The following is a 21,774-nucleotide window of genomic DNA, read 5'->3' as shown; positions in this document are numbered from 1 at the left end:
TTAACTACATCTTTTGCATCTACTTAATCATTTATTTTCGCATTTCTTCTACCTTTACAGCCAAAATAACCTCAAGTAACATTAAACTCTTACTGAATTTGTCAAATTACATAATTTATTTTTGAGTCTATTGATGGTTGACAGTTTTAATTTTTGAAATTAATTCATTAGTGTTTTGGTTCTAATGAACGAAAATCTTTCATTCTTCTATATCGTTAGTGAGTTTATTTCCAAAAATGTCCATTTAATAAACTTAAAATGCCATTAAATTTGTAGTTCATGAACTAATAAAAAAAATAAACACGAATGTTACTTCATCGAAATTTTGAATTCTCTCAATACTGTAGTACAGATTTTTTCCCAAATAGTTAACTAGTTATATAGATATATTTCCTCCACATCAGTCAAAAACGGATTTTATATCTTTGTTTTGGAAATAGCAAATCCAGTGAGTTTCAACAAGATCTAAATTTACTATTCCACTTTCTAAATTTTTTGGTTCATAAGGTAATTCATGTCATAAAACACCACGAAAATGTTTATTTTTTAATTGTTCAACTAATTCCTCAGTGTCAAAATTAGATAAAGGATTTTAAATTATTCATATATTTCTTTTAAACATTTTTACTCTTTTTTCCTTTCCTTTCCTTTCCATTTCCAAATTATGTCTTTTACTCTTCCAATTCTTTATCATCTTTTTTTTCTTATTTATAACTGCATTGCCAATCACTGCAGTTTCACTAGCAAGTGAACCAATTATTGCTAAATAAAGTAATACCAATAATAATAATACTGGTAAATATTCACATTCATATTTTCTTTCATTTTGTTTGTTAAATAGTCAACAATCTTTTTCACAGTAGGTATAGTTAATAGAACAATTAAATTTTCACCCATTTCTTCTCTTTCTTTCCTTTTTGAAAATCAGATAAAATGGTTCAATAATTTTTGATTGTTCATTTTTATGTTAAATCAATTTTGATTTGTTTCGCCACTAGGTAACAACGTATAATAAATCGAAAAGTTATCAGTTTATATAGAATAAACAGTAATAAAGAATTTTTATGAGCCCCATCCATTTTTATCAACCTGTAAACCCATTCCTCATTTTCTTTTTCTATATATACTTCCCCTAACTGCAGTTGCAACAAAGTTTCCTCCTAAAGAGGCATCACTTGCATGCGTTCTTTCTTTCACAACTAACTGAAGGTCTTATCAGCTTCACGTCTTTTTTCTAATTCTTTATTATCTCTGTAAAAATATCATCTTCTTTAGATGCTTGACCTAATGAATTAATTACTTTATCTTCTCTAGCTAATCCTTCTTCTAATTTGGTTACTGGGTCACCAAACCGATACCCTGGGAGATGCATTTCAAATGTTAATTTGTTGATTAAAGTATTAATTAAAGCTTTTTCATATTTTTAACTTTTCTAAAATGTATGTGGAAAACTTTTCAAAGATCTCATCAAATAAGGAATTCCTATTGGAACATTGATAATAAAATTTCTAAATTTATTTTTTAATATTTTACTTATTGCTATTTTTATTTTCAGCCATTACTTCTCCAAGAAAAATTAGCAATCTTTCGATTAATCTGGAGACATCATCCATTCAAACACATTCAATAGGTTTTTCTGAATACTTTTTTTACTAAACCTTTCCGTATGAATCACTAAGATTTCTTTCTCAAAAACTAGAAAAATATCCTTCAACAATTGTCTTTAACAAATAATTGCATGTATTTCCTCTACTTGGCTTTGTTTATAAGTATTACTTTCATTATACACAGTATTAGAATGGAGTAAAATTCTTGCAAAGTTTTGTAAATAAATAGAATCAAATTCTGAACCTAATTCAGCCATAGTTATTCTTTTTAGTTAAAAGTTAAATTAATCCATCTATTCCATACATATTATTTTTCAACTATTTTTAATTTATCATCATAGAATTCTATTGCTAATTTAGAAATATATTTATAACGACCAACAGGATCTTCAATATGACAGATAAATTGTAATACTCTTTCACTTATATTTATTTTTTAACTTCTTTTTCTTTTAATTTTATTTCTTTTTTGGAATTCTGAAACAAATTATTTATTTCCAATTCACTTAATCTGTAGTCATACTTAGCTGGATTATCATTAAGCCATACATGTTATGGAATATCATTAAATTCAGTTAACTAATATTGATTATAAGGAACCATTTGTTTTACAACGTCTCTGTTTTCTTCAATTGCTATTAAAACTTTTTTCCTACTTCCTCAATTCCTTGTTTATGTTTTCTACAACTGGTTGATATTCTGTTTTAAATTTTTAATATAATAGTCTCGGTTGCTTTTTCCATTTCTTAAACTCTCCTTTTAACTGCTATTCTACTTTTTTATTTCATCTGGCTTTTTAAAATTTTTTTTGCTCTATCTTGTGAACATTTAATAAGAAAAGACACGATAACCATTTATTATTTTACGTTTAATGTTTATGTTTAACGATTAAGTTCAACGTTTTTGTGTTAAATGTTTTTATGTTCAACGTTTTTTATGTTTCTCATCTAAAAATCTGTACATGAATGTAAGAGATACATTAGATTACACTTCATTTCTTAATTTTTTGTCTTCAGTGTTTACAAAATTCTTAAACTTTTCTCCTTATGTCCCTTCATTAATTTTTCTTATCAAATCTAATGTAATAAAACCACATTTATCTCTATTCCACCTACTACACACTTCTTTTAATTCATGAAATTTTGAATCAACACCAACAAATTCATGATTAATATAATTCAAATTTGTATCATCTTGTCTATAAACTTTTACGAATTCAAATTAGCTCGATCCAATTCCTTAGGATTTTTTGAATATGTTGGACATAAATAAAAACTATCTATTTCTTTATGTTTTCCTCTAGTAAAATATTCTCTAACTATATCCTGATTTTCGAGAATAAAATCACCAAAAAAGTCTTCACATTAATCTAATGAAATAATTTCATGATTACTTTGAATAAAATTTACAATTTTTCATTAATTTTATCCTTCATTTGTTGAAATTTTATAAAATATTGGTGTTTTGTAGATCTAAACTTTTAGACTAAATTTGTAAATAGTTAATTTTTCCGATTTATCCATCCAGGTGCTAAAATACAATTATCAATCATAAATGAAGTTTTTCCACAACCACTTGGTCCTGTAATTGACACTGAATAGAGTTTGACAAAGATTTACTACGTTTTTCTTGTTTCCTTTCTTAGAATTCTTAATTTGGTTCCTATTTTGTTATTTTCTTACATGATTTTTACTAATATATTGAGTAGATAACTCAATTGAGCGATAATAGTTTTGTTCTGAAAGAAATATTAACTCTTTCAATGAGGGGAACTTATAATAATGTTTTACTATTTTAACTCTACATATTACATCGAAAAACATACAACTTTGCTGTGATGGATAAACAATAGAACTTTCTGTTCGTCAATATAGTTTGATAAATGTGGAAATATTTATTCATTTAAAAACTCCAAATATTCATATTAAATCAGAAACATACTTTAATAGAATTCTTATGAAAAGCGATAAAAATGTTTTCTCAGTAAAGAAGATTGTGTCAGTAAAGTTTCAGGATTTAATAATGAAATTATTGAACCTAATAAAAAAAACTTTTTAAAGAATTTACTAAAATTATGCTATTTGAATTAATTAATGAAAATTTTAATTTAACAGATGAAATGTCTGTTAAACATAATGAACATTTTCGGGGAGGAACTAATATTATTGCTTCATTGAAACCTAATTCGTAATTTTATGTACCAATAATTTATGAACCAAATAATCCTATAAAATTTTTAATTTTTTATACTATTCAAATTTTAGAATTAATGATAATTGATTGAAATGGTTATTAATTGATTTGAATGGTTATTAAGTAACAGTTGTTTTGGAAATGAATAAGTAAATTTTCTCCTTTATAAATCTTGAACCAAATAGAGAGTTATCAATTTTACTGATTTCCTGTTAATGAGAAAACAAACAATAATTTAAATTTTGCAAACAAGGGAGCAAATAAATATTAATATTGGTGAATATTGAATTTATCCAAATTTTTCACTGCTTGAAATTATTTTGATGTTATTCTCTGATTTTTCTGCATATGTTGTTAAATTAAATATTAAACTCACTGATTTTAAAATCGTTTGATGCTATTGCAATTGAAAAAGGAAATAATATTTTATCTAGAAATGAATTTGCTTTCACTTCTTTTTCAACTCTTATTTGATTGACTTCATCTCTATTAATTAAATATGGAAGGATATAACGCCATAAAAGTAAAATTAAAACCAAACAAAGCGAAATACTTTATCCATTAGAATTATTTGGCAGATTTTTAAAGATTATAAACAAATTATGTAGGGGTATTTAACTATAATTTTTACATGGAGTTCAAGAAAGTATCTAGAAATTTCCCTTCTTTGTTGGACAACAGAAAATGGCAATTCTACATTTCCAACATTGTTGTAAAAAGTATAGAAATCCATGTTCCTTTTGTTAAATATGAACCAGAATATTCACACGAATTAGAACTTAAAAATCGAAATATTCAAATTTCTTTCTTCAAACTACAAACTGTTGAGTTTGCTGGTTTACAAGGAAAAGGGAATTTTGAACTAGTTATCACTAATTATTATACCAGTACAGAATTTGATATGCCGTATTTGATTTATGTTGTTTTTCAAATTAATCGGAAAACAGGATTCTTATTTATTAGATCATGTTAAATTACAAAATACCTATGTTAAAAATGGAAGAAATGGAGTCTTTTGACAAGAGTTATGGAATCTTCATCCACCAAATAACTTCTTAAAAGCATATGATTCTCTTTAGAGTGTTTAAAAGAATAGCCCAATTTAATTATGATGTAAATGTAAGTCCATTTAATTTTACTTAAAATTATCTGCTCTACACAATAAATATGTCAAGAAGAATGATAGTCTTAACTACTCAAAAATCTATGAAATTATTTGCAGACTGTAATAAAATATAGCTTATGATGCAATTGCTTATGTTATTATGTATGGTAAAAAGAATTTCACTTATGATTCACAATAGAGAATGGTTAAAGGATATTTCTATTTATATAAATGAATGAAAGATTAGAAAGAATTAAAGAACTTTTAACTTCATGTTTTTATTTTCTTTCGAGATACTTCCAGACAACTAGAGAAGATTAAAAACTGAAAACTTAGTTATTGAAGACTGAAACCTTCTCCAAACATTTCCAAATGTTTAGAAAAAGTTTCAATTTTTTATTCCTCAAATTTTTTTCTGTATAAATAAAAATGTTCTTGAATGGTAGTAATGAAAATCTGTTAACTGTACTTAACAATAACAGTAATGATTGTTTAGAAGTGTTCACTAAATTATCAGAATTCAAAAAAACATAAATCTTATGTTCTGTCCAAAGCTGAAAGTTTATCGACTAAATTTGGAGATAAAGTGCTATTACTTTTAGATAAAAAATATGAAATTATTTTTCCAGATCGTTATTCTAAACCTTTTACTAATGATGATGATAAATTAGATAAAATTGTAGGGTTACATTTAATTTATCAAGGTAAAAAAACAAATAAAGATCGTGTAGTTCATATTATTGAATTTCAATAAATTACAATAATTCATATTTTTCTTTAAATTAATTTACATTTTCCTTTACTAAAATATCCTGAGTTCTTAAATAGTTCAGGTTTGTTACCATTTTGCTTACATTTTATTTATGTAGAGTTTGGTTGGGGAAAACTCAGAAATTAGATTCTTGTTAGTGTAACTTGTAATTTTTATTCGAAAATGATTTTTGAGCCAGAAACCCCATGAATATGCTACTCCAGTGCCTTTGCTAACAGCACAACATCGCCTGTTGCGTCTTTCCGGGTTTGGGGGCATACTGGTTGGACCCAAGCTGACTGGAAAGCAGTGGCCATGTTAGATGAGTACTGTTTACAGTCAGTAACAGCTGAAAGGGGTAAATTGCAGCATTCATGGACATCATGTTTGCAAACAATAATAGAATTTTTATGGATGACAATGCACCATGTCACTGCACAACAGTTGGTTGTGATTGGTTTCAAGGACATTGTGGTTTTAGAGAATGGTTTGGACAACCAGACCACCTCACATGAATCCCATCAAACATTTATGGTACATTATTGGGAGGTCAGTTCCTGCACTAGATTACACACCAGCATCGCTTTCTCAAGTATGGATGGCTATAGAGGCAGCATGGCTCATTCCTTCTTCGGCGACTTTAGTCGACTTGTTGAGTCCATACCATGTTGACTTACTGCACCATGTAGGGCAAAAACAGAGGTCTGACAAGGTATGATGAGGTAACCCAATACTTTTGTACCTCATTGTAAGAGAAAATGATCCTGAATGACATATCAACACATATTGACAGATTGTACATGTACATGACTACCTATGTGCTATTGTCTCATTCAGAAATGAAGATGCGGACTGGTCTATTGAACCACACTGACAATGCAGGTTTATTTTTGCCTCTGCTTCTCATTCCCAAATACAGTGATTTGCATTCTTCACATTCTAACAGATAGGTGCTGGCCCTTTGGTATTTATCTGGTTGGTTTGTTGCTGATTATAAACCTGACTGGAGTGCGTTTTTGTTGTTCTGTAAGCACCATGTGATCCTTCTTTCTCTAGTATATTTGTTACTATGTGAGGCAAAAAAGGAACTGCCTTCCATTTAGTTGCAAAGACGGAGTACACACCCTAGAATTCATTTAGTGTGGTATTATTAACGTCCTGTGCAAGCATCTGCCTACAAAAGAGAAGAAAAATTGTAGCAATGCGTTCTGCAGAGATCTAAATCCACTCCTGGAAATGGAAAAAAGAACACATTGACACCGGTGTGTCAGACCCACCATACTTGCTCCGGACACTGCGAGAGGGCTGTATAAGCAATGATCACACGCACGGCACAGCGGACACACCAGGAACCGCGGTGTTGGCCGTCGAATGGCGCTAGCTGCGCAGCATTTGTGCACCGCCGCCGTCAGTGTCAGCCAGTTTGCCGTGGCATACGGAGCTCCATCGCAGTCTTAAACACTGGTAGCATGCCGCGACAGCGTGGACGTGAACCGTATGTGCAGTTGACGTACTTTGAGCGAGGGCGTATAGTGAACATGCGGGAGGCCGGGTGGACGTACCGCCGAATTGCTCAACACGTGGGGCGTGAGGTCTCCACAGTACATCGATGTTGTCGCCAGTGGTCGGCGGAAGGTGCACGTGCCCGTCGACCTGGGACCGGACCGCAGCGACGCACGGATGTACGCCAAGACCGTAGGATCCTATGCAGTGCCGTAGGGGACCGCACCGCCACTTCCCAGCAAATTAGGGACACTGTTGCTCCTGGGGTATCGGTGAGGACCATTCGCAACCGTCTCCATGAAGCTGGGCTACGGTCCCGCACACCGTTAGGCCGTCTTCCGCTCACGCCCCAACATCGTGCAGCCCGCCTCCAGTGGTGTCGCGACAGGCGTGAATGGAGGGACAAATGGAGACGTGTCGTCTTCAGCGATGAGAGTCGCTTCTGTCTTGGTGCCAATGATGGTCGTATGCGTGTTTGGCGCCGTGCAGGTGAGCGCCACAATCAGGACTGCATACGACCGAGGCACACAGGGCCAACACCCGGCATCATGGTGTGGGGAGCGATCTCCTACACTGGCCGTACACCACTGGTGATCGTCGAGGGGACACTGAATAGTGCACGGTAGATCCAAACCGTCATCGAACCCATCGTTCTACCATTCCTAGACCGACAAGGGAACTTGCTGTTCCAACAGGACAATGCACGTCCGCATGTATCCCGTGCCACCCAACGTGCTCTAGAAGGTGTAAGTCAACTACCCTGGCCAGCAAGATCTCCGGATCTGTCCCCCATTGAGCATGTTTGGGACTGGATGAAGCGTCGTCTCACGCGGTCTGCACGTCCAGCACGAACGCTGGTCCAACTGAGGCGCCAGGTGGAAATGGCATGGCCAGCCGTTCCACAGGACTACATCCAGCATCTCTACGATCGTCTCCATGGGAGAATAGCAGCCTGCATTGCTGCGAAAGGTGGATATACACTGTACTAGTGCCGACATTGTACATGCTCTGTTGCCTGTGTCTATGTGCCTGTGGTTCTGTCAGTGTGATCATGTGATGTATCTGACCCCAGGAATGTGTCAATAAAGTTTCCCCTTCCTGGGACAATGAATTCACGGTGTTCTTATTTCAATTTCCAGGAGTGTATTTTGTAATGATGCAAAATGCTGTGTGTTGATTTCTGAGAAATTTCAAATTAAATTTTCAAGACACATTTACAGTGGAATACTGGCAGAAACAGAGTTAAATTTGAAGATAAATTTATACGGCAAGAAAAAACTGACTTCATTTATCTGTAAGAACTGAATACACACTCATGTATTTTGAAACAGCAAAGGGACGATTAAAACAGACAAAATAACAAGAATACCAAAATAATGATTAAATTGCAATGAAGGAGAACTCATTAATTCTGCTTGGTAACATAACTGTAATTTTACATTACATTACACTAACTAACTCTAAAGCAAGAATTATGACGATTTCATTGAAAAATGAATATTTTATAGTGTGCCTTTGGTTATGTTCCACTCATAATATGATTGAAATTAGGCTTTACTCAGTTTACATACCTTTTTTTTCTTTGCCAGAGAAGTTTAGTATAGTTCACCATCTTGAGCAACATTTGTGCATGCTTGGTGCTAATGTGGCAGACACTTTCTATATTAGACTGAGCAGGTTGGCAGATGTGTCCCTTCATGTGTCAGGAGTTTTTGATTCCATTCTCTGCTCCTTTTTGAGGGAAACATGTGGCGGTGTGTGTAGTGGGTGCTAGCTTGTGGACTAGGATGAAATAGACAGAACTTAATCAGAGTTGTTACTTATAAAAAGCGACTATGCCAGAGTACTGTCTTTACTTAAATAGTCAGTGCTGGATTCGTTGCATCACCCCTAACGCAATTCAAATCATATAGTCATTGTTAAACCACCTCATCTCTCAGTACTTATGCCAATCTGATCATACAGTTTTTAGTATCATCTACTTGCAATAATTACAGTATAATTACTTATGAGATCCTTCAATGAATGAGATTTTCAGGTTGTGGTGCGCCTAAGACAGAGAAAATCCAAAACGACAACAAGAGGTTCACCAAACTGAGTGAAGGAGCAGAGTCTCCGCTCATTTTCTCGAGTTATTGCAGTTCAATCTTAATTTAGTTTCTGACATATTTACAGTAAATGTTCCTTTAGACTATCGGAATATTTTTACAGCAATTATCGAAGTGTAATTGTTAGAACACTCAGCTATCTCAAACAGTACACCATTTTGGGAAGAATATGACTTGGAAATTGACGCTAACTTTACTTCCAGTCAGCCACCTGGCGCCATATGGAATGATTTCCCAACTGATCTGACTCTTGTGTTGCCTGCCAGACGAATTTTCTAAAGGAGGCATGGGCAACTTTTGGTGATCTGCAGGCTGAATTCACACAAATGTCTCAGCTGGCAGGCTGCATTGTCACATGATGTGACAGCAGTGTTCCTAACACATAAAGTCAAAACTAATCGGTCTATGACGTTAATGTTTATAGGGTAACAGACTGATATTAATACACCGATCTCCCAACAAGCCATGCCAACAAATTATGACTCGAAAATAGTTTTGTTGAATGTACGTTTATATTCACCCAATCTTTACGTTTTCATTTATTTGTAGATGGTAAGCAATGCATCTTTATCTATGAGTTTTTGCAATATCTGGATTAAAACTTCCACTGGAAAATTCTGCAGCACTGTTAGTAAAGAAACTATCCTCATTACATGTAAATAAATGAAATTATGTGAAGATGGGATGACAGGTATCTTGAAATGTCATCATGGAGAAGTAAATCCCTATAAAAGTAACTGGTTACAGGTAATTCATTATAAATTACCCACAATTTCAACAGGTGCAGTATTCTAACATGTCCACAACAGACAAGAACTAGTGGTTAACGTTTATACAAGAAACGACTGTAAATTTGTGAACAGAATGGCTATTTGTCAAACTGATAATAATTCTCCCACAACAGACAGTCATTATGTTGACCTATTGACAGTAGTGTTGAATGTGTGAGGGCTCCTGACTTCCATGTGAAATTTGTATCATTGCTTGGCACACATAAATTGTATGCTGTTTACACTGCATGAAAAGGCCTAAACTGCTCACTCCAATGACACCAGAGGTCTTAACAGACTGTATGATCAATAAGAAGAGAGTACTCACTTAACAATATAGCAGTGCCTGTAATGCATAAGTTCAAAGACATGTGTGGTGTGCAGCTTTGCAGATAATATGTTTGGATTGACCCCTAAGCAGATATTTAGCAGGAGATTAATGTGAGCTCTGAGTTTGAATTTTTAACACAAGATTCTTGATATCTGGACTTGTCAGTGATACTGAGACTTAAGGTATTTTCTAGGTTCTAGTCTGTTAACCCTGTACGTGTGTTGCATTTATTTGTTTTCATAAGAGAAAAAAAGTTATTCATATTTATATGTACTTCCAAAAAGACAAATTTTTCTTCTTGCAAATGATCTCAGTTGCGAATATTTCTCTTTGGTCAAGTAAATTTAATAAAAATCGACGACAGCAAATACAGCAAGCATGCTGTCTGCATTCATAAACATAGAAAACCTTGTGGTAAATTGCATTAATAATGATTTCAGCTCATCAGCACAAGTGACATAACCAACATTTTTGTGAGTTGACACTGTAGGAAAGTGATAACAGTTTCCAGCTCTCATCTGCATTCCCCCACAAGAACATCTTTTGCTGAAAAGCTTTTTGATGGTTTTATGATTCGTGAATTAACTGCCCTTGTTTCTGAAGTTTGTACTTTAAGTCATTTAAATGTGCTGTGATTTCAATCGGAAATGCTGAATCACAAATCCATTGGGGATCATTTATTTCAGCCAATGTTTTCCCTTTGATAGCCATAAAATCTGTTATTTTCTGCCCGAGATCATAAAAACGTTTTAGCATTTTGCCCCTAATCATCTATCTTACTTAGCAATGGTAAGCTAAATCTTCATATTCGGAGCACAGGTCGTTCAAATACTGTTTGAAATGGCGATGATTTAGCGCATGGGACTTAATGAAATCGATGCTCGTGGTAACCACGTCCATGACATATTTCATTTTAATCGAAATAGCAGACAGACTTTGTTGGCGGATAGTGCAGTGAAGAATTGTAAAACTTTCTTTGTCAATATTTAACTCAGAAGGTTTTTCATTTAATATGCGAACAAAACCTTTTTTGTGAACCGACCATCGCTGGTGCTCCATCAGAACAATTTCCAGCGAGTTGACTCCACTGCAGGTTGAATGATTCGATGATTTTTTCAACTTTATGAGAAACATCTTCACCAGTAGCGGTTACTTTTAATGGCTGCAATGCTAATAATTGTTCCATTATTTTGAACGACGACCAAAAATCGCTAATTGAGCTGTTTCCAACAAATCACTGCTTTCGTCAAAAGCAATGGAAAATGCTTCGAATGTATCTGCATGATCACACAGACTTTTTTTTAATGCCACCAGCCATCATCTCAGTTCGTCGAACCGTTGTTCGTCGCGACAAATTGATTTGGTCAAACACTTTTTTATCTGGACATAGTACGTTTGCGATGTCCAAGAGGCTCTGCTTCACGAATTCGCCTTCACAAAATGTCTTTAATGACTTGGCAATGTTTCTGTTCACTACAAAAACTAGCTTTAACCAAATTCCCAGAATGAGATTTTCACTCTGCAGCGGAGTGTGTGCTGATATGAAACTTCCTGGCAGATTAAAACTGTGTGCCCGACCGAGACTCGAGCTCGGACCCTTTGCCTTTCGCGGGCAAGTGCTCTACCATCTGAGCTACCGAAGCACGACTCACGGCCGGTCCTCACAGCTTCACTTCTGACAGTACCTCGTCTCCTACCTTCCAAACTTTATAGAAGCTCTCCTGCGAACTCACAGAAGTAAAGCTATGAGGACCGGGCGTGAGTTGTGCTTCGGTAGCTCACATGGTAGAGCACTTGCCCGCGAAAGGCAAAGGTCCCGAGTTCGAGTCTCGGTCGGGCACACAGTTTTAATCAGCCAGGAAGTTTAACAAAATTGTCGCACTGCGTCCTCGGTTTGGCAAACATTTACTGTTGCTTTCCAAACTGCAAATTGGTAACTTAATTTTCTCTTTCCACAGTTGGCCTGGGAGCTGTGTTGCGCAGCGTGTTTTGCAGAAAAGTTCTTCTTCATGATATATTCTTTTACAACAGATAATGATTCACTACACAGCAAGAAAACAGGTTTTATTGTTGTAAATCGTGAAGAGGTAATCCTCAGTCCATTTCTTCTGGAACTGACGACATTCAGCATCTACTTTCTTCTTCTTAACACGAGACATGTGTGAATAAATTCGATGCACAGAGACATTTTGCACGAAATAAGGAACAACTAGCACAGAACTTCACACATGACAATCGAGAACTAGTTTGTTCAGCGGCACCTGCTGCCTTTGTTGAAGGCAGCACATTTCGCTGGCAGTCGGTAATTTTAGTGGCGTTGTTGCCTAATACAAGCTTTTGCGCTCTATCAATGTGTAGCACAGGAGTGGGCAGTAAATACCATGCGCATTTGACTGCTGTGATGCAACAGCGGTGGGAGGTTCAAATGGTTCATATGGCTCTGAGCACTATGGGACTCAACTGCTGTGGTCATAAGTCCCCTAGAACTTAGAACCACTTAAACCTAACTAACCTAAGGACAGCACACAACACCCAGCCATCACGAGGCAGAGAAAATCCCTGACCCCGCCGGGAATCGAACCCGGGAACCCGGGCGTGGGAAGCGAGAACGCTACCGCACGACCACGAGATGCGGGCGCGGTGGGAGGCAGTTCTGTACCGTGCTACACATGCAAGTGAGACATCGGCCGCTTCCACAGCGATAGCTGACGCAGCAACAGCCATTCCCTGAGGCCAGCTCTTGCTTGTGTGGCGTTCATTGACTTGTAAGCACCAGCCACCGCCATGGCCTGAGACGTATCACCAGGCTGCGTTCTGTCTGGCCAAGCCTCTAAGCGAGACTTCCACTGGTCTGCATCATTAGCTGCAAACCTGTGCCGAGCCTTGCCGAGCATTGGCAGGAATGCCTGAAAATGTGTACAGTGTGGGAGCCTTGTTCTCTCCCGCGGACATCGTCCACAGACCGGATTGAAATCAGTCGCTGGCTTGGCTGCATGCTCTCCATTCCGTAATCAATAAATTAACATAGAGCTGATTCCTCTGAATAACTGCAAGCGGTATGGATGCATGAATGGAAACAGACTGTTGGACAGAAGCATAGAGAGCTTTCTGCTTTTTGCCACGTTTCCGATATACACTCCTCGAAATGGAAAAAAGAACACATTGACACCAGTGTGTCAGACCCACCATACTTGCTCCGGACACTGCGAGAGGGCTGTACAAGCAATGATCACACGCACGGCACAGCGGACACACCAGGAACCGCGGTGTTGGCCGTCGAATGGCGCTAGCTGCGCAGCATTTGTGCACCGCCGCCGTCAGTGTCAGCCAGTTTGCCGTGGCATACGGAGCTCCATCGCAGTCTTTAACACTGGTAGCATGCCGCGACAGCGTGGACGTGAACCGTATGTGCAGTTGACGGACTTTGAGCGAGGGCGTATAGTGGGCATGCGGGAGGCCGGGTGGACGTACCGCCGAATTGCTCAACACGTGGGGCGTGAGGTCTCCACAGTACATCGATGTTGTCGCCAGTGGTCGGCGGAAGGTGCACGTGCCCGTCGACCTGGGACCGGACCGCAGCGACGCACGGATGCACGCCAAGACCGTAGGATCCTACGCAGTGCCGTAGGGGACCGCACCGCCACTTCCCAGCAAATTAGTGACACTGTTGCTCCTGGGGTATCGACGAGGACCATTCGCAACCGTCTCCATGAAGCTGGGCTACGGTCCCGCACACCATTAGGCCGTCTTCCGCTCACGCCCCAACATCGTGCAGCCCGCCTCCAGTGGTGTCGCGACAGGCGTGAATGGAGGGACGAATGGAGACGCGTCGTCTTCAGCGATGAGAGTCGCTTCTGCCTTGGTGGCAATGATGGTTGTATGCGTGTTTGGCGCCGTGCAGGTGAGCGCCACAATCAGGACTGCATACCACCGAGGCACACAGGGCCAACACCCGGCATCATGGTGTGGGGAGCGATCTCCTACACTGGCCGTACACCACTGGTGATCGTCGAGGGGACACTGAAGAGTGCACGGTACATCCAAACCGTCATCGAACCCATCGTTCTACCATTCCTAGACCGGCAAGGGAACTTGCTGTTCCAACAGGACAATGCACGTCCGCATGTATCCCGTGCCACCCAACGTGCTCTAGAAGGTGTAAGTCAACTACCCTGGCCAGCAAGATCTCCGGATCTGTCCCCCATTGAGCATGTTTGGGACTGGATGAAGCGTCGTCTCACGCGGTCTGCACGTCCAGCACGAACGCTGGTCCAACTGAAGCGCCAGGTGGAAATGGCATGGCAAGCCGTTCCACAGGACTACATCCAGCATCTCTACGATCGTCTCCATGGGAGAATAGCAGCCTGCATTGCTGCGAAAGGTGGATATACAGTGTACTAGTGCCGACATTGTGCATGCTCTGTTGCCTGTGTCTATGTGCCTGTGGGTCTGTCAGTGTGATCATGTGATGTATCTGACCCCAGGAATGTGTCAATAAAGTTTCCCCTTCTTGGGACAATGAATTCACGGTGTTCTTATTTCAATTTCCAGGAGTGTAGATCACGATAGGAATTTGGTCTCATATTACGGAGTACGATCATAATATATATATTTCTCACTTCAGAGCACTATGTAATAAAAGGAGAAATTTAATTAGATGATTTTCGGTAAACTCCTTTACTTGAATACTACTTTTAAGTGGCGAAAAGCTCCTTAGGCTAGTACTTTTTTACATGATGCGTAAATTTTGTTAGCACTTCATATTACATTGTACTGCGATCAAAATAACTACTTAATACTTTGGTAATTATGACATGATACTGGTTCCATTTATTCCATCACATCTGTGAATAACATTTCAGCTTGGATACTCACAGAATATGTAAACAGTGCTGTCGGTACACTATTCCATTTGATTCCGCCACAATGTTCCGACAGCCAACATGAACACAACGCGGTGCCAACTGTGCTGTAGGGGTACCACGGTTGACAACTACAGGGATCCTGCTATGAAATGAAATGGCACTACAGACCATCACTCGTGGTTGTCGGGTTATATGACGGGCGACAGTCAGCCTGGTATTCCATCGCTGTCAGATACGTGTTCGGCCTGAAATCACATTGACTGAAGTAGAATTGTATTCAGTGCAGACTCCCTCTTCAAACTGAGCCCCAGTAACCAGCGAAGTCGGCTCTGGAGACCCCACGGACAACTGTGCGATACCAAAAAGACTGCCGTCCATCCGCACGGCCCGGCAACCAGGAATAATGACCTGGGGTGCCATTTAATTTCATAGCAGTACCTTTTTGGCTGTTATCCGTGGCATTGTCTATGCTCCGTTTTGTTGCCTTTCATGGCAAGCCAACATAAGGCTTACATTTCAGCAAGGTACTACCCACCCGCACGCGGCTAGAGTTTCTATTACTTGTCTTCGTGCTTCCTGAACGTTACCTTTGCTAGGAAGGTCGCCGGATCTCTCCCCAGTTGAGAAACGTTTGGAGCATTGTGGGCAGGTCCCACCAACCAGCTCGTTATTTTGACGACCTAACGCGCTTATGGCACATAATTTGGCACGATATCCGTCAGGAGGACATCCAACAACTATATCAATCAATGCCAAGCCGAAGAACTTCTTGCTTAACGGCCAGTGGTGGATCAACGCGTTATTGGTTCAAATGGCTCTTATCACTATGGGACTTAACTTCTGAGGTCATCAGTCCCCTACAACTTTGAACTACTTAAACCTAACTAACCTAAGGACATCACACTCATCCATGCCCGAGGCAGGATTCGAACCTGCGACCGTAGCGGTCGCGCGGTTCCAGACTGTAGCGCCTAGAATCGCTCGGCCACAACGGCCGGCCAACGCGCTATTAGCTTAGTTTGTGAAGCTCATTCTCTTCACTAAATCATCCAATTTTTTTGAAACTGTAATCATTAGTCTGTCTGGACATGTATATCATATTTATAGACTCCTTACTCATTCGGATAAGTCCTTCGTGGTGCTTCGTTTGTTTGTTTCATTGTTTGAGAGTGTAATAGAACGAGATTTATTCATAACTAGTATGCCGAACAGGCGACCTGATAGTGAAAATTAAATCGCAGGCACACTTTACAGGAGAAGTTATTGATATTTCATTACTGCAGAGTTAGACCACCCACACATCGATATGTAAATTATAAGTTAAGTATGAAATGATTGGCCCATTTCAACAAGGTGAACAGAAAATTATCTTAGAATGTCCAAGTCTGTATCAGTTGAAGAGAATTCGTTAGAATCATATTTGTTTTTCGGTGGGTAGGTGAAACAAATGAGAGGAATCGAGACAACGATAACTGATAACTGTTATAATAATATTCAAAACTGGACCCATAATAACCACAATCACAATACAGAAATACCGAATATGGCGTGCGAGCTACAAGAATAGTTCGAGGTAGGAGAGGAAGAAGGGGATCCAGTGCTAAAGCCCGCGTCATGTATGACGGCAGCCCAATTTTCAGCCGTTCTGTGCATACCCCTCCATTGGCCGCTTGTGTCGAATAATAGCCATTCTCCTTCCGAGGGGCTTGCAGTGAGTTACAGTTAGAGGGCGAGGATCTCGCTCTTGCATGTCGAACTGTTGCGATACTTCTCGACAACTGAATTATTCATTCGGTTGTCAGTCTTTTTTCTTGTAGCAGTATAGTTGGAAAAAAGTCACGTGACCACAATAAAAGTGAAGTGCATCATAATCAGGCGAGGGGGATTATTTACTGCATTTATAACTTTTTCAAACATGGTTCCTACTGTGGACATTTGAAGACACAAGAACGGACTGCAGGAGCGTGTGGTGTTGGCAAGAGAACTGCAAAGAAAATTGTAAACGAAAGCGTCAGAGCTGTAGGAACCGCAGAAAAAGTTGGTTTTATGTCGACTCGAAAGCACTGAAATCCCAAGAAACGTCTAACACAAATGGATGGTTTTAGCAACGATGTTTTCAAATGCTCCACGTGAATGGTGAATGCCCGGCATCACACAGTTACGCAGGAGAAAATAGGCTCCAAAGGTAGTGCTTTATCAATGGGAGAATTTTAAAAGCCTTTGGTTCCAGATATGTTAAGAGAGTTTTTAGTTCAAAGAAGTGATATAGATGTAGCATGATCTACATCCCATATAAAGATTCATGGTTCAAGAGAAGGAGGTAGTTCAACAGTGTATTACCTTCAAGAAACATGGGTCAATCAGAATCATTCCAGGAAGACCTGCTGGAAAATGAGTGACGTTACTGGCGGTTTTAAAGTTCCCATAGGAACGGGTTCTCAGATAATTATTCTGCATGATGGCTCTTCTTCTGGTTTTGTTCAGTTTCGTGAAATGGTTCACAATTCTTGTCATATCTTGCTTCGAAGTCAGTCATTGTAACGTACCATTTCAATTATAATTCAGCTGTTACACAGAAAACATCAAGTACAAACATCAGAAAGGCGGATATTTTCGTCTGGCTTAAAAATAAAAATATTTCGCGCAGTAGAAACCAGACTCGTACCGATCTCCTCAAGGTCGTTAATTTACACAAATTACGCGACAGAATGTACAAACTTGACTTCCTTGCGCGTGAATGATGTCACATAGTTTTGCGTTTACAGACATATCACTGTCAGCATAGCTCCATGGAATCAGTTTGGGCAAAGGGTAAAGGCTATGTGGGAGAAGGTAACAGACACTGAATCGCTTTTGCATGAGGCAATAGGCAACATTCCCCCTTCAGCATGCTGAAAGGCTTCTGAAAGAAGAAGTTGATACGAATGCGATGATGGATATAGGCCTTCAACCTATCATCGTAAATTTACAAATCAGTTGGTTCGGACACAGACTCAAATAGCAGTGACGACGGTGTTACGATGTAGACCTTGTAACAAAGAAAAGTAATAATATTTCTTCGTTTTAAAGACTGCTTATTTAAAAAATGTGTTTATCAACATATCAGATGCATACGTAGTAGTGAGAACTTCCTAGCCTTCACTGATTAGGAATTTGTATCCTATGAATTGTGCAGACTATAATGTTCAACATATTGCCCAAGGAGAAGTTAAGGTTCTCTGAGCATGATGTATGCTCTAATAAAATGCGAGAATGTGGTCAGGTAAATTCGTCAGAACTCCGATATTTCCACAGGCAACCCCTGAAAAGTGCCTTAAAATGACAGTAACTGTTACTTATCGAGATATCGGTGGTTTTCGATATTATTGTCAGTATTCCCTCGAGTTGTTTGTAACCGCTAGGGTAGCCGATAGCTCTAATGCGCTGCTTCCTGGATTCGGGTAGGAGCGCCGGCCCCAGATCGAATCCAGCCGGCGGATTACCGACGATGGCAGGTCTGCCAGCCAGCCTTGATGTGATTTTTAGGCGGTTTTCCACATCCCGCTAGGTGAATACTGGGCTGGTCCCTATGTTCCACCTCAGTTGCCCTTCTCGCAGACATCTGAAAAACGTTCGCTCTATTTTATGGCTTACAACAGACGCAGACAGCTGGGGTACACTAATTCCATCCCGGGGGGTTCAGGGTGGCGAAACTAAGGGCATCCAGCCATGCTCTGCAAGTAAAACTGCCTTATCAGTATAACAAGGTAGACCCCGCATTGAGGCGGGAATAAGGCCTCAAGAAAATGACGATGATAATTCCCTCGAGTTATTCGCAGATGATGGTTAATTTTTTGCTTGTTCAATGGATTATAAGTGCCGTTTCTCACTGTATTGTCGGACGAGTTAGTTTACACTCACAATGCCCGCTGACAGTAAAAATATGACAAGCTACTGATCATTATTACGACAGACTATAGTCAAGCACCTTACACACATAGAAACAGTTGTCAAGAATATATAATGATTTACCTTTGTGCTTGAAGTTGATTTTATCGTGTATAAAATTTTTACTTACAACACAGCTAAAATCCCAATAAATGACAATGATTGCAAGCCATTTCAATGATTTTGTCGTCAGACAGTTGTCATTTTGAGAAAAATTGAACTTCACATCTTCATGATGCTGTGTCAGCTGTTCTTGCCTCGCGATATTATGCTGACCAAAGCTGTGGAGCAGTCGACGCTAGGTTATCAAAACGTGAATTAATATTTCTCTCATGAAGATTGATCGAAACCGGTTTTAAAATTTATTATACCCGTTTTGACCGTATAGTATGATGCAATGTAGACGAATGAACCTGAGTATTGTCTGCAGCAAGACGATTTGACAACGTGGACTTTTGTTTGCCCACTGCCTGCTGCCACGCATGCGCAGTTCTCATCCCTCTACGCAGCCTTACCGCTCCACCTCTATGCGAGGAAGCACCGTCCTACGTGACGCGGGTGTAGAAGAAGCAACAACTATAGGCGGTTTCACGAATATAACTGCCTGGTAAACAGTGAGCCGCGACAACGGCGGGGATAATTAGAGTAGATAGAAACGATTTTGCCTGCCAACATCGACAGAATTATAACAATAACAATAGAATTAATGGTACAAATGGCTCTAAGCACTATGGGACTTAACCTCTGGGATCATCAGTCCCATAGACTTAGAACTACTCAAACCTAACTAAATTAAGGACATCACTCACATCCATGCCCGAAGCAAGATTCGAACCTACAACCGTAGCAGCAACGCGGATCCGGACTGAAGTGCCTAGAACCGCTTGGTCACAGCAGCCGGCAGTAACAGAATAAACACCAACGACACGGATTACGTGCATGGAAGAGTTAGTTTCACGTAGAAGGGAATATGTGAGAAACATCATGCAAGAACATCAAAACATGTATACTTAATAAAATAGATGTGTTTTCGAAGAAAATTCCTGACACTCTTAAAGCAACAACGAATCTGACTTACACAAGAGGTGCAGGGTCGCCAGTAGTGTGATAGCAGCCGCTAAAGCAAAGCAGTATGTCAAAAGTGGTTGATGAATGGATAGAACTAAGGGAGTGACAAATGCAACTTTGTAAAATGTTCGGATGCATACCCCAATGGAAAACAGAGAGAAGAAAGATATTTACTGGCGAGAGCAATCAGTGTACGACGTTTCTCGATACTATTGGTGTTTGCAAAGTTAACAGAAAGAGAGGAGGTAAGACAGAGAGAGAGAGAGAGAGAGAGAGAGAGAGAGAGTAGTTTCAGAAAAGTGCTACCCAGTTCCGATGAATTATTGAATTTAGGAAAGAGGAGGATATTCAAGAAGTCTAGTCGGCTCCGCAAATAATTAATCCCACTCTCCAATACAACAAGTGCAGACAAGCAGATACGATAAAATGTCTCAAGAAATTTCAATCTTCATTAATCATATAAAATTTTTAGAAGAAACGGTGAATTCTAAGGTAATGAAGTCAAAGCAGCCGTTACACGCTAAATGGTCAAAAGTATCCGAACACGTCTATGTAATGCGAAACTGACATCTGTTTTTTGAGGTTCGGGTGTGGTCCCCTTATGATGCTTAAGGAGATGTTAAATGTAGAAGAATATTAAAACACTTTACAGCATTGTGTGCTGCCTACAGTAGAGGAACAGTATGGAGACGATGATTGCTTCTATAAGCATCACAATGAATGCTGTCGTAAAGCGGCATCTGTGAGGCAGTGGTTTGTGTCCATTAACGTTCCTGAGCCGGCCGAGTTGGCCGAGCGGTTCTAGGCACTACAGTCTGGAACCGCGCAGCCTCTACGACCACAGGTTCGAATCCTGCCTCGGGCATGAATGTGTGTGATGTCCTTAGGTTAGTTAGGTTTAAGTAGTTCTAAGTTCTAGGGGACTGATGGCCTCAGAAGTTAAGTCCCATAGTGCTCAGAGCCATTTCAACAATTGCAACATTCCTGAAATGGAGTCACCTGCCCAGTACCCTGGCCTGGATGTACTTCAAATCCTTTAGGACTATGGAACGTTAAATTCTCTTCAAACACAGTATCCAGCATCACTACCTTCTTTGGTTTCAGCTTGTAAGCGTATTGTCATATGGCTGACTTAGTTGTGGAGTATCTTTGCGGGTAGTCGCGTCTGTAGTGAGTCGAGTGCGGGACACGAAACTGTTATGTTGTGTAATGTGCAGCTCTACATGTGAGAGGCATTTTTAGCATGGAAGTTGAAGTGTAGCTACAAGTGTTATCACAGTAATGTGACAAATAAGTAAATGATTCAGAGGAAAGTGTGTCAAGAAGTAATTTAAAAATGTGCTGCTGATAACGTATATGTGTATCCTCTCATTGCGTGTCGTGCCGTACTGTATCAATCATCCGCGCCGTGTTCGGTCTCCCAGAATGAAGTAATGTGAATCAGTAATACTATTTTTTTTTACAAAAGAGAGCATTTAAGTGCGACAGGCGTGAATGGAGGGACGAATGGAGACGTGTCGTCTTCAGCGATGAGAGTCGCTTCTGC

This window comes from Schistocerca americana, chromosome 8, assembly GCF_021461395.2.
Source record: "Schistocerca americana isolate TAMUIC-IGC-003095 chromosome 8, iqSchAmer2.1, whole genome shotgun sequence".
In the NCBI taxonomy this organism is placed as follows: Eukaryota; Metazoa; Arthropoda; class Insecta; order Orthoptera; family Acrididae; genus Schistocerca; species Schistocerca americana.
Note: the sequence above shows the minus strand (reverse complement) of the source record.